The sequence below is a fragment of the Tamandua tetradactyla genome, chromosome 25 (assembly GCF_023851605.1).
Source record: "Tamandua tetradactyla isolate mTamTet1 chromosome 25, mTamTet1.pri, whole genome shotgun sequence".
Lineage (NCBI taxonomy): Eukaryota > Metazoa > Chordata > Mammalia > Pilosa > Myrmecophagidae > Tamandua > Tamandua tetradactyla.
Genome location: NC_135351.1, coordinates 43330394 through 43343471, shown reverse-complemented (window position 1 = coordinate 43343471; position 13078 = coordinate 43330394). Strand labels below are relative to the sequence as shown.

The following is a 13078-nucleotide window of genomic DNA, read 5'->3' as shown; positions in this document are numbered from 1 at the left end:
TCCTTTGCCCACTGAGCTGCTGTCATGCCCTTTGGGAAATCAAGGGCTCCTCGCATACATTAGGGTCTGCTTCTGAACTCCCAATTCTGAACTGTTGTTCTCTTTGCCTCGGGGTTAAGCCCCAGCTATCACTTCTGTGTTCCAGCCAGCAGGAAGGAGGAAGAAATCAAAGGGTATGTTCTTCTTTCAAGGACTATTCCCTTCATTTGTATATAATGCCTCTGTCTACATCTCACCATCAGTAACATGACAATTTTAATCTTCAAGGGAAATTGGGAAATGTCTTTAATCTGAGGGTTTGTGCCCACTGAAAAGTCAGAGATTCTATTACAAAGAAAGAAGGGAAGAACAGATGTTGGGGAAAATTGGCATCTTTGTCATGCCTTCTATTTGTGGGCACTTTGTAAATGCCGGATAAATATTTTCATTTTATTGACTCAGCTACCTCCCACTGCAGCCTTTTTGGCTGACACATGCTCATGGTCACGTGTGCAGATATCACATGTCTTTACAGGAAGAGCCTCCCAGATCCACGAAACAAGAAGTGGCCAAGTCGCTATGGGCTGCTGCTTCCTGGTGAGAGAAGTGTCCAGACCTTGCTAAAGTTCCTCCCAAGCTCTCCTTGTTTCCTCTTTGTGCGGCATCACCATGACCAGAGCCGTCCCCAGACAGGGAACCCTAAATCAGGGGCGCCCGAAGGAAGGTGTGGGTCAGCAGCTCTTGCTCTCCATGGCAGGAGGGGGACAGGATGGAGCATCTTTGGCCTTGGTGGGCTCTAAACACCCTTGCCCTTTATATTTTGGGAAAGAGACTGGAGGTATGGATTCTAGTGCTTTCATTTCTTGTAATTTTTCTGTCAGATGCCATAGGAGTCAGTCAATGGGGATAGGTTTCTTATGGAAATCCTCAGTATTACCAGGCCTTCAAGAAATGTCTCTGACACTTAAGGTTTGGGTGAACTCAGTGTTAAATTTCCTTCCCTCTTTCGTCCCAGGGAAAGGTATTCTGAAATATACACAAGAGTGGCCCCGCTTTCTTCCTTTGTGCTTCAGGCAAAAAAAGAAAAAAAAAAAATCTGTTATTGTTTTCATTTTCAGACCTGAGTTGTTTTATATAAGTATAAATATTATAATGGTTTTAAGAGTTTAAGTGGCATGAATGTTTTATGACAAAACATGTCAAATAGCTTTTTAAAATATTCAGCTTAGAACTTGTTCACATGTTCATTGAACGAGTATTTGTTGACAGGAGGCAGATGTAACTTCAAATTTTGACCAAAAACAGTTCACCTATGCAACCCAAAGTGTAGAAATCTGTTTGCGTTCTGCAGTTTAGAATCCTAAGTTTCCTTGATAGTTTTAATCCACTCTCCCAAATAAATTTAGTACTCAACTTCTGTTTCTGAGCATGAAACAAACAAAAACACATCAACAAATAAACAACAACAACCTCAAATCATGCAGCATGTAAAGGAGCCAGAGTCCAAGGGCAAAGTTAGAGGGTACAGTCCCTGCAAGGCCCCCTGCTGCACCTCAGGGCCGCCCCCTGCCTTCGCCTCAGGCCACCTGGCTGCAGATTGGGGTGGGGGTTCCCCATGCTGCGCTGAGGCTCAATGGTTCACCGGAGAGGCTCCCAGAGCTCAGGAAAGTGCCACCCTGACGATGGCAGCTCTGCCGTAGCAGGAAAGAGGGCATCTGGGTGAGAAGAGAGGCAGAGGGTGTGGCCTGGAGCTTCTTGATGTCATGTGTCCCCCTCCAGTATCGAAGCACGACAATACTTGGAGCGTTGGCAACCAGGGGCACCCAGGGGGCTCATGGCCAGAGTGTGTGCTGGGATTTCATTCCACGGGCAGAGCTGGATGGACACCCAGGCACCCAGGTGTCTCCAACTGGACTCAGTCTCCAGCCCCCGCCCCCAGGGCTGGAGAGATGGGACAGGTGGGTGCGAGCACCAAGCCCTGGCCACGTGGTTGACCTTTGTGGTGTGACCGGCCCCCACCTAAGACGGCAGGTGTGGCCAGCTCCTCCTTTCCTGTCATCAGCATAAACCGAGGCACCTCGTCAGCATAAACAGGTGTGGTTGGGGGCCCAAGCAAGACACTCCTGTCACTTGAGAAATTCCAGGGATTTGTAGGTTACCTCCCAGGAATCAGGGAAAAAGGCCAGCCAGAGTCTTTATTTCACAATCGTTTATTCTAATGTTTGATATGAAATTTCAGGGAAGCACAATACGTGCATGCGAGCATCTAGTGATGCTGCCACTTTGCTTTATTAATGAACTTGAAGAGTAAATTCCATACATTAAGGGCACTATCAAGAGGCTGCATCCTTCTTCCATCTAAGTCAAGGTTTAAGGCATGTCATCAACACATAAAAAGTAAAAGTTAAAAATAGTGAAAAAGCAAAATGAAAGTTGCCAAAGATGTTTTGACTCCCTAGAATAATTAGGCTGCGGAGAACCCCTGGGTAGCTGGGTCAGCTGTGTTTCTCCACGGAAACTCTGTGTGCAAACCTACAACTCCGTGCTGGGGGAAAGGAGAGTGGGCATATTTCATGCTACAAAGATAACCATTCATGGACAGCAGCTCCACTGGTGAATAGGTGCTTTTTGCAGATCAGTTAGAAGAGAGATCAGAGCATTCTTTACATGTCCAAGGAGAGGAATAAGTCACTCCTGACATTTGGTGGGGACCCTTGGTTTGGACTGGGCACCTCTGCCCTGGAGCCAGCCATGGGCGGGTTGTCCTCCTAGCTGGCTGTGGACCCAGCTGGTGTTCATTTTCCTCATCGTGACTCCTGCCCCCCACTTTTATTCTCATTAATTTTTAGCCTTAGTTTTCTTTTTTTGTGTGAAAACCAAATTCTTGTTTTGTATGAAGAGACATCTGATCAGAAAACTATTAAAAATCTTACAAAACTATAAAATCTTAGCCAACTTTAGCACAACCACTAAAATTTACTTCCAACAAGACTTCTGCAACTTTCTTTAGCCATCCGCTTTGTCCTCCATGCTCCTGCTTCTCATTCTGAAACTATCAGTTATTTTACTTTAGGGGGAAAAGTACTCTTTTACCTTACAAAAACACTTCCTGCATACTTTACGTATTTACCAAAAAAGATCTTGAAATCAATCTTCAAGCCAATATCCTACAAAACACAATTCTTTTTTCTTTTTTTATTGTGAAAAATGGCATATATACAAGATGGTACATTTCAAAGCATATCACGACGATTAGTTGTAGGAAAGTATTCAGGGTTCAGTATGGGTTAATTCCACAATTTTAGGTTTTTACTTCTAGCTGCTCTAAGATACTGTAGGCTAAAGGAAATATCAATATAATCATTCAGCAATCAGACTTGTTTGTTAAACCCGACCTTCTCTGTTTAACTCCACCATCACCTTTGATCTTTCTCCCACGCTTTAGGGGTATCTGAGCTATGCCCACTCTAACTATTTCATGTTGGAAGAGGCTGTCGATAATATGGACTTTCCCCCTTTTATGTCTGCTTGTCCTGTTTCTGCATCTTTGCTTTGCAAATCTTAGCAAATCTTTAAGCTGTTTTGAATTTTTGTGGGGAGTGTGTGCTGACACCTGGTTTTGTCACCTGGAGCTAAAGTCCTGGGGGCCATGGCTGAAGACCGAATGCTTTGGGGGGCTTGCTGTCCCCCTTCCCCATGGCTGTGTCCCCCCCTCAGGGAGTGCTGCCCAGAAAACGTGTGTTACTGGGGATTGTGGCGTTTTACCCTTACATAAGGAGGTGAGGGTGGAGCAGCAGTTCTCATAGCATTGCCCTCTTCTCCTGGATTATCTGAAGCTGCATTATACAAGCCTGTGTAGTTTATTTATTGACTTATTTATTTGTTGTGCAGAAACGTATCTTGTGAGAAAGGAGACTTCCCTCCAAGTCACCTGCAACTCTCTGAACTATAAGACAATTCTTGAAATAATCATTTAACATGAGGTGAGGATAACTTCTGGGGGAAAGTGAGGGCCTGAGGACTTATGGCCACACTGGGTCCTTGAAAGTCTCTTCTGGAGGCCGGCGGTGCACGGGCTCCGGATATAATCAATCTACTCAAGGATTTCAAGAGCAGTGAAGATGTTTGGATCCATTTCCTCGGCCTTGTGTTTTTAAAAAATGGGACTCTCGTTGACGTTGCCTGTTCAATATATTATTTGTACACATGTTGATAAGAGTGTCACCAAAGCTTCGCCCTTGCAGCTAGCATAGACACTCGCGAGTGCAGTAGCTTTGAGCCTCGCCCTGATGTACGAGGCTGGGCCCGTGCTCACGCACCCAGTCTCTGGGATGGGGCTGGGTTCCAGGGAAACCGCCGGGGGTTTTCTAGAAGGGCATGCAGTGGCCAACGCTGAGACGGACAGCGAGCTTGGGTGCCCCTTAGCAGGGTGGGGCGTCCAGGGGGGCCAGTAGTCTGGCCCCTGCCACCGTGGCGCAGGGAGCAGGGTGCAGTGTCCCCACTGTGTGCTTTAAAGGCCACACCTCATCACCGCCGAGAGAAGTTTAAACGTGCAGTCTAGAAACTTGTCCCCTGGGGAGGCTGTTCCCGTTCCCAGAGGACAAGACGAGGGCTAGGTGGGCTTGTTTGGCCGTGACACTTTGAAACCGCGGTGGAGCAGGAGCTGTTTTTTTCTGACACGTCTTGTCCAGGCTGTCGAAACAACGCAGGTCGCAGCAGTCTTTGGGCTTTTGTGGACCGCACACTCGCCAGCACACTTCACCAAGGGACGGCGTGTGTTTGTCATGACTTCCCTATGCCTGCTAGCCGCGTTCTGCCCCGCCAAGGCGTCGAGGATGGACAGTGACCCGGGTTTTAAAGCCTAAGTGTGGAGCTCAGATTTTTCCTAAGTGTGGAGCTCAGATTTTTTAAAATGATAGTGAGCGCCGTCTTTCTCTCTGGCTGTGTGTAAGCAAAACAGAGAGGAACATCCTGTTTTTTTCTGTTAGGCCGACAACTCCAAGTGCCCTCGAATGGGCTGCCGCAGACAGCAGACGGCCGTGCAGCTGCGACCACCAACCCAAACCATGCACCTTTGGCCTCTTCCCTCTTCTCCTACAGCTGCAGGTTCACTCGGCAGCCAGGCTGCCTCCGAGATCCCAGAGGCAAAGTTTTACCGAATGTTTTGCCTCTGGCCGTGGCATGTCACTGTCTCTGCAGGCTCAGTGTCGCTTTCCTCGCTTCTTCCTGGCCACAAAGCCAAGGCTCCTCGGTTTAGGTGTTTGCTGTCGGCCTCCTCCTCGGGTTCCTGTGTCTCCGGGCTCAGGGTGCGCCCTGCTCTGCACAAGCTCCCCCATAACCAGAGGCAGTTTATTTGGTCGCTCCCACTCAGTGTCCAGGGTGGGCTTGTCGGGCACCCCACAGCCTGGCCTGCGGACACCCAACCCTCCGGGGAGGGCACCCGGAATGCCCTGCTCGTCACAGCCCAGATCCAGGCCCGTGGCGCTGCCCGGCAAGGAGGGGCCCCCTGGCCGGAGGCCCTGGACCGCCCAGCCCGCTGTGGAAGAGCTTATCAGCTGAGCCCACAAACCCAACTGGTTCTGCTCTTTCTCAACCAGATTCTCGTATTTGACAACCTACTTTTAGGTTGTTGTGATGATTAAATAAGATGACAACACACCAAGCGGTCAGCACAGAGTCTATCAAGGAAGGTCCTTTAGCACAATGAAAAAAATAATGAATATCAGATGTTCCAAGGAGCGAGCCTGAGGCGGGGGGCGGGGTGGGGTCCCTGGAAGGTGAAGGAGGTGCTGGGGCAGCCCTGGGCACCCGTGGCCCCTGGGCAGTATGCCTGGCCCTTGTTATATGAGCTCAGGGACCTCTCGTGAGCCTCAGTGGCCTGATTTATGAAAGGAGGGCAATGCTTATGGTTTTGGTGCACGTGATAAGGGTCCTTTGATGGGGTAGCGATGTGAGAGCCTGGGAAGGGGTTGGAGAGCCCATGGGAGGTGAGGACGTGGGGATTGCAAAGCCCTTTCCAGAAGTTTCCCTGAGGAAGGGTGGGAATGGTGTGGGGGAGTGGTCAGTGTGCCTGGGGAGAAGCGTCCAGGAGGGTGGCCGCGGGGAGGGAATTTTGCGGGTGGGCTGGTAGGAGAGTGGCCCTGTTAGCTGAACGGAGCAGGAGGTGGGGATGTGAACAGGGAGGAGTGAGGACAGGACCGCAGGGGGCACCTGGAGCTGGTGGGCAGCGGGCACCCCTGGCTGGCCTGGGCACCTCCGGAGCCCCTCCATGTCCACTGCGGGTGCCTCAGGCTCTCTGGGGACGCTTCCCATGCGCCGAGCCGCCCCCCGAGGAGCTCGTGGGTGTCGGCTGCACAGTCTGTTGACACGGCTGCACAGGTCATGCGTGCTCTCCACCTTTCTCCCCACTGCGGTGGTTTTGGGTGTGGACTGCGGGTCTCACCCAAGTGCCTGAACCAGCTTCCTGCCAGCAGAGGCTGTGGCTGGTCTCCCTAACCCTAACGTTTCACCCAGGGCCAATGAGGACCATCATCTCCCTGGCAGGCGAGTGAGATTCAAAGGGGAGCACCCACTGTGGCTCCAGACACTGGACCTCACCTTCCAGGGACGGCCTCGGTGCCCCCTTGCCTCAGGGCCTGGACCCTGCAGCACAGACCTGCCGTCACCCGGCCGTGGACTGCTCGTCGCGCCTGGTGTGGATCACGCGCTATGCGCACCGCTGTCGGCTGTCTTTGTCCCTGAAGACTAACCATTTACTAAAGCAATGACAGCACCTGACCATGGCTGGGGAGGCGTGCTAACGTGGGGCTGGGGGGTCGGACGTGATGTGAGGCCCCAGGGCCGGCGGCAGTGCCAGCTCTGCACAGACACTGCCAGGGCGCGTGGCTCGTGGCATGACGCGAGGACGTTTTGGCTTAGCCTGCTTACTGTCGCTCTCTGGCACCTCCCGGGAAAACCCGCTGGGAACCGGGAAGGGGACTTCTCAGCTCTCAGGCTGCGCAGAGAAAGCTTGAAGAACAAACAAAATAGAAAAACCACTCCTAAGCGCAGGGAGACGGGCCACGCTGAGCCAAAGGGGGGCCATGTCCCTCTGGGAGAAGAATTGGAGGGAATGCAGCTGACGAAGGAAACCCAGCCTTTCTTCTTTCTTAGAACCTTGAAGTCCATTTAGTCCCCGTTTCTATACATTGAACTTGCAGAGACAATTCTGTTTGCCCTCAGCCTGCTGTTTACCCAGGAAGGCCAAAGGGCAGCTCCTGCCATGGAGCTGCCTGCAAAGCTCCTGCACTGGGGCCCGCCGTGAGGGGCCAGCAGCCGCCCCTGCCCTGGCCTCTGGGTCCCGGGCAGGCGGGTGAGCAGGCCATGGGGCGGTGCCCCGGGAGGGTGGACACCTCTTCCTAGACGCTTACCTGCCCCACCCCTGAAAGGGAGTGAGTTTGAGAAACTGGGAGAGGTGCTAACATTTGGTTGGGATGAATGAACTAATGGTAAGTTCTAGAAATTGTTTCAAACATAAACACTCTAAAGATGTAAAGCACGTCGATACTAATGAGGTAATGAACTCATCGCCCCCCTGGAGGGGGACTGGCACCCCGTAGGGGACAGGGTTGGCCCACAGCTCCCGGGAGCAGCCTGTTGCACGAGCACAGTCATGAGGGCAAGCCGGGCCTGGGGGGACCTGGTCAGTATTGGGGACAGTGGGCCGGAGAGCAGAGCTGCACGTGGACATGTTTGGGGTTTCCCAGAAGAGAATGGTCTGCGTGAAAAGGCCCCACTCGCCCAGCTAGCAGCCCCCAGAGAGCTCGTAGCGCCCTCACCACCTTGGAGCCGTGGGTGGCCCTGCTGGCCGTAGAACCTCACTGTGAAGACCAGTTACCCTCTTGGGCCAGCTGCGCAAGCCCTGGCAGGAGGGCACAGGGCTCCGTGCGACCCCAGCCTGCCTGCTGGATGCCCACGCGGGGCCAGCACGTCGTCATCCTCGTAGAAGGTTTTCCCGCGTGCTCATCCTTCACTCCGGCAGCGGCCCGTCACTGACTGTTTCAGCAAAGCCCTCCTTCCGCCTCACCAGCCTGGCTTTGGTCCTTTTCCTTACTCCGCCTCCATGTGCTACGGTGACACCTTCAGTGGTCGGTGCTGGGCGTGGCGTGGAGCGGACGGAGCCAGAGGGGCGGGCTCTCTTCGGGGGGCAGCAGGGCCAGGCGCAGGGCTAGGACCCCACTCTGCCACTCACTGGCTGTGGGTCCTGGGGAGGCCACTCAGGCTCTTGCTTCCTGGGCTTTCCCACGAGTCACTCTGGGGTCCAAGGGCTGCCTCACCACGAGGAGAAAGCAGAGGACACGTGAGAGCCGCTTGGCTGGGGGGGCACGAGGGCAGGGAGGGCTCCGGCGGGGAGGCAGGTGTCCTCCATCCCCTGACTGCCGGGGGCCAGGGAGCCCGCAGGGCTGATCCTGGGAGTTGGGCTCGCGCGTGCCCACATGTGCACGCGCGCACACACACACACACACACACACACGCGCGCGCACACACACGTACATGTGAAACTGGGAGCCTGGGTAGCTGGGTGGCTTGTGTCCATATCTGCTTTCTAGTGGTGTTTTTACAAAATGTTGCTGTGTGTTCTGAAGGGAAACTGAGTAAAGAGTACCTGGAATCACTATGATTTTTTAAAACCGCATTGTAAATCTATAATTATGTCAATGCAGTTCAAATAAAAAATGGACATGCAACCATGATACAAAACTAATGAATTTTTATTTTTTTTCACACAGGTCCTGCCTGATTCCCACCCAAAAGCCACTGACAGTTGTAAGTCTAAAATATTTTAATTTTTTTATCCCCTACCTCAGTACCTTGCATTCATTAACTGTGTGCAGCACTCTTGTAGCAGACCTGGATCAAAAACTGGAGCGCAGCCTGATTCATTATTTGTTCCTTACATTGCCTGAGGTCCGTGGCACTTTTCTGATGCCCACAGGTGACAGGTGATGGTTCCGAGGTGGTGAGGGTCCCTCTCTGGACTTCCTTTCCCGGCTGGCCGCGGGGGCAGAGCGAGCTCGTGATGGGTGCCCCTGCTTTGGTTTGGGGAGCCCAGGCGCCGCCCCCACCGCAGGCCAAGGCCGCGCAGGGAGAGCGTGGGCGCGACCCACGGTGGAGCCAGTCACGCGGGAGGGGCCTGCCTGGCCGTGGAAGTGGGAAGGGGGTGCCGAGCGGGGCGTGGGGGTGCCGTGGGGGTGGGGGATGTGCCGCGCCGGGGGGGGGGGGTGCCGTGTGGGGAGGGTGCCTTGTGCAGAGGGTGCTGGGTGGGGAGGGCGCCGAGCAAGGGGAGGGGCCCACTACCACGCCATCGACCGGAAGGGCTGCGCTTCTGGCCCATAACTTTTCTTTGTAGCATATCGAAGGGAAAAAAGGTAGTTTAAAAAAAATGGAATTCAGAGAGGTCCAGCCCTTTGACACCAAGAGAATCTGGGCAAAGACTGTTAACCGGGGAGGGGCCTTCCCCGAAGCACTGGGCGTCCCGCGGGCTGGGGTTCGCGGCTCCCGCGTTGGCTTTGCCCCTGACCGCAGCGGAGGAGGCGTCCCCGGGGGGGCGTCCTGGCGCCGTGGGGCTTCCCTGGGGCTTCCACCTCGGGCTCCCGAGTCTTCTGGGGGATTTTACTTCATGTACCTCGAGGGCACCGGGAAGACACGGCTCCCCCAAAGCACGTTCCTCGGAATACTCGGTCCTTGGGATAACTAATGGAAAAGGGGACCGTGGTCAAGTAAATCTTGGGAAAAAGCAAGCAAATATGGGGATATTAGGCTTATTTCCAACAAGACCGATTATCTAAGGGGCTAGTAGGGTACATGGTGTTTATCAAACTTATTTCACTGTGGAACCCGATTTCCCCAAATATGCTGCGGTGCTGCATTCCTGGAACACTCTGGGGGAAGCACTGCTTTAAAATTTAGGAAATTGATACAGACGATAGGGTTTGCTGCTTTTTCCTGATGACAGCAAAAGAGCTGGCGCAGGAGGGTCACCGGCCCAGCACGTCACCCTGTGTGGAGAGCGTCCTTCTGGCCTCCCAGCCTCCACGCCCCTGTGTTGTCCTCCTTCCTTTGCAGCCACCCCTCATCAACCTGTCCTGTGCAGACTGACCTCCCAGCATCCAGGCCCCTGCCCACCCCCAGACCCGTCTCCTCCCAACCCCCTTCACCCACCCAACCCCCCACCCCTGCCCCGGCCCCTCTTCCCTGCACAAGTGCAGCTCTCGGGGGCACTGCCAGCTCCATCGGGCACACCCAGAGGCCACCACTGCCTCTGCCCGTGCTGTCCCCTGGGCCCCTTCTCCCAGCCACAGTGACGGGGACTTGCTCTACTCTATGCTGACCAGCCGGCCCCCTGCCCCACGTCCTGGGCCTCCGTCTCCCCCACGGAGCCTTGTGGCCCTCCCCCCAGGTGCCTACCCCCCTCCTCATGCCTTTTGTTCCTACATTAGTGCTTTGCCATGGCCCCTCCCACAAAGACCATGCTGCTCGCCACCTCTGCATCTCCCCCTCCTTCAGGCCTTTCCATAGGGCCATCTTCTCCCCCTCCGCCCCCCACTGCCTCATCCTCTGGCTCCTCTGGGCCACCTTTGCCTGGTCTACCCGATCACCAGCTGGATATCTGCATTTTACTTGTGCGTCTCCCCTTGGTTAGAGGAAAAGCCCCATGAGGGCAGGAGATTTTGCATGTTTGGCCACACGGGTATACCCCAGCACCTGGAACAGCTCACCTGGAACAGCACCTGCAAAGCAGCTGCTCCACATAGACTTGTTGACCAGCAAAGGAAAGCTAACAAGAAAGGTGTCAGTGTAATGGAAGCCCTGGCTGGGCTGGTTTTCCCACCCCCCTGCCTTCCCACAGGCGTGGTCAACACATGGTAGGCAGACTCGGCGGCTGTCCTTTTGATGTCCTGTCCTGGGCTGGGCGTGTGGTCCAAGCCAGGGATTTTGAGTTTTCTGGGAGAAGATAACAATAAAGACATGTTCCACAGCTTCTCAAGAATTCTCTTAGCCATCTGCAAATGGACCATGAGACTGAAGATAAATATACCCACCCACCAAAATCGCATAAGGAAAGACTGACTAATCCAGGCATGTACTACGAATACAAGGAGAAGACTCAATAGCAACAGAACTCAGCATTCTCCAAACAGATAATACACCAAGGGTTTAACTTCTTGAGAACACTGAAAAAGTTGGCCATATGCTAGGCCAGAATAATTTAATCCAGAAAGGGATATTAGAATAGCTACAGAAGAGATTCAGAAAACTTTCACTGAATCTATATAAAGTCCTACATGAATAAATAAAATTCTCAGTGTAGGTAATGCTACAGAAGGTCATTTGGCCTGGTTGGCCTGTCTGATTAATTTTTTCCAGATATTCATGCATTAAATTTCATGTTCCCACAGCTCAGAAGATAGAAAAAGACTCTTTAAGAGAATTACCTAGCCCTTAATGCAACCTAAGAGCCAATGCAAAATAAAACAAATATTTACCATCAGTGATGAGAATAAATGTATTTATTATACATTTAAAAATATATATATCTTAAAATGAATTATTTACTGTGACCAAAAGGACTTACCCCCAAGAACACAAAGATGACTAAATATTTGGGGATCTTATAATGAACTACACTGCAGCAGTAATTTTTTTTAAGTTTGAGCTCAGAGTCTCATGGGATATTTAATAACTAGAAATATTACTTCAGTATTATGATACAAATACTTGTTTCAGCCATTAACACATTTTAACAGCAAAACCCCACAAATATTTCCACCCAGTTCAAGACATGATGCCTGCTCACATGTGTGAGTTCTAACCAGTGCGATTAGATGGGAAAGATAAGTAAAAAGTTTGTTAGGAGATAACTAAGTTTTTATGGACATTATGATGACAGACATGTACAATCTTGAAAATGAATTATAAAACTCTTGAGGCAGGGTGGGCTATGGTGACTCAGTGGCAGAGTTCTCGCCTGCCATGCCGGAGACCTGGGTTTGATTCCTGGTGCCTGTCCAGGCAAAACAAAAAAACGAAAAAATGAAAAACCAAACCAAAAATCTCATGAGGCAATTCCATGAAATAGCCAAGTAAAATGACATACAACCAGAAGCTGAAATAGTAGAGACGTCATGGTACCAAGAGTACCTCAAAGAAGAAATGTATGTTTCTTACCTTTCTATACTAAGTATATATAGTTTTGTTTTAAATCAAAATAAATAATAAATATCTTAAGGACCCAGAGTATAATTTTCAATACTTGGGGATGAGAAAAGTCAAGTTCTAGACCCAAAGCTCAGCTGAATTTTGTCGGTTGTAGATTTTCCCCATTTGGGCAATTTAAAGTCTGACATGAAGTCTTTAGTTAAAGAATGATTAAAAATGAACTTACATCTCAGTCATTTATATATTCCCAACTAAGCCGATTGAGACCAGGCATCGCTAGGAGGAGAACTGGGTTTGAAATTTCTCCCAAGAATATACTTGAATTTTCTTTCTCAGTTCTTAGCTTGGATAAAGCAAGCAGATCTCCGTCCTTTGAGCGAAGGGCTCCCTGCGCTGCGGGCTCTCTCGAGGTTCAGGGCAGAGGCCGCCCTTAAGGGGCCGTAAACAAGCAGCGGCAGAGTGGGCAGCGCAGGTTTGGAAACACGTGTGCTAGGCTGCTCTGACTTCCGATGGTGGTGCCTGAAAGTATGTGAGGAGGAGCAAGTCCATGACCTTTTCTCGGGCAGCTTTGTTGTTTTGTGAACTTGAGATACATAATACCTTCAACAGAAATAGACTCTGAGGTGCTGAAGGATCCACTGAGGCACGAGCCCTGGCCACTGGGGACCTTTGCTTCCTGGACCAGGACTCAGAGCTCTTTTCACTCTGCTCTGTGTATGGCCTTGACTCCTAGTAAGAGGTTGTTTTAAAGTGTGCCTTATGGAAAAGATGGCCTGTTTTACGATTATATTGTTACATGGCACATTTTGGAAAGCTATGCAGTTTTATAGAGGATACGATGTTTAGGAGACATGGGCTGCTCTGTTATGTGACTTCAAACAGGTTACTTTCTGAATGTTTT

The 13078-nt window shown here is 51.5% G+C and overlaps 1 protein-coding gene across 1 annotated transcript in view; it reads left to right on the top strand.

The window, feature by feature from the left end:
• The first annotated feature begins 8468 nt into the window (after window positions 1-8468).
• The window catches only part of PLAGL1 (PLAG1 like zinc finger 1), a 31543-nt gene continuing 26933 nt past the window's right edge, over window positions 8469-13078 (top strand). Inside the window, exon 1 of the mRNA XM_077143719.1 lies at window positions 8469-8784. The gene's annotated coding sequence lies outside the window, so the exon portion shown is untranslated. The remainder of the gene's footprint in view (window positions 8785-13078) is intronic.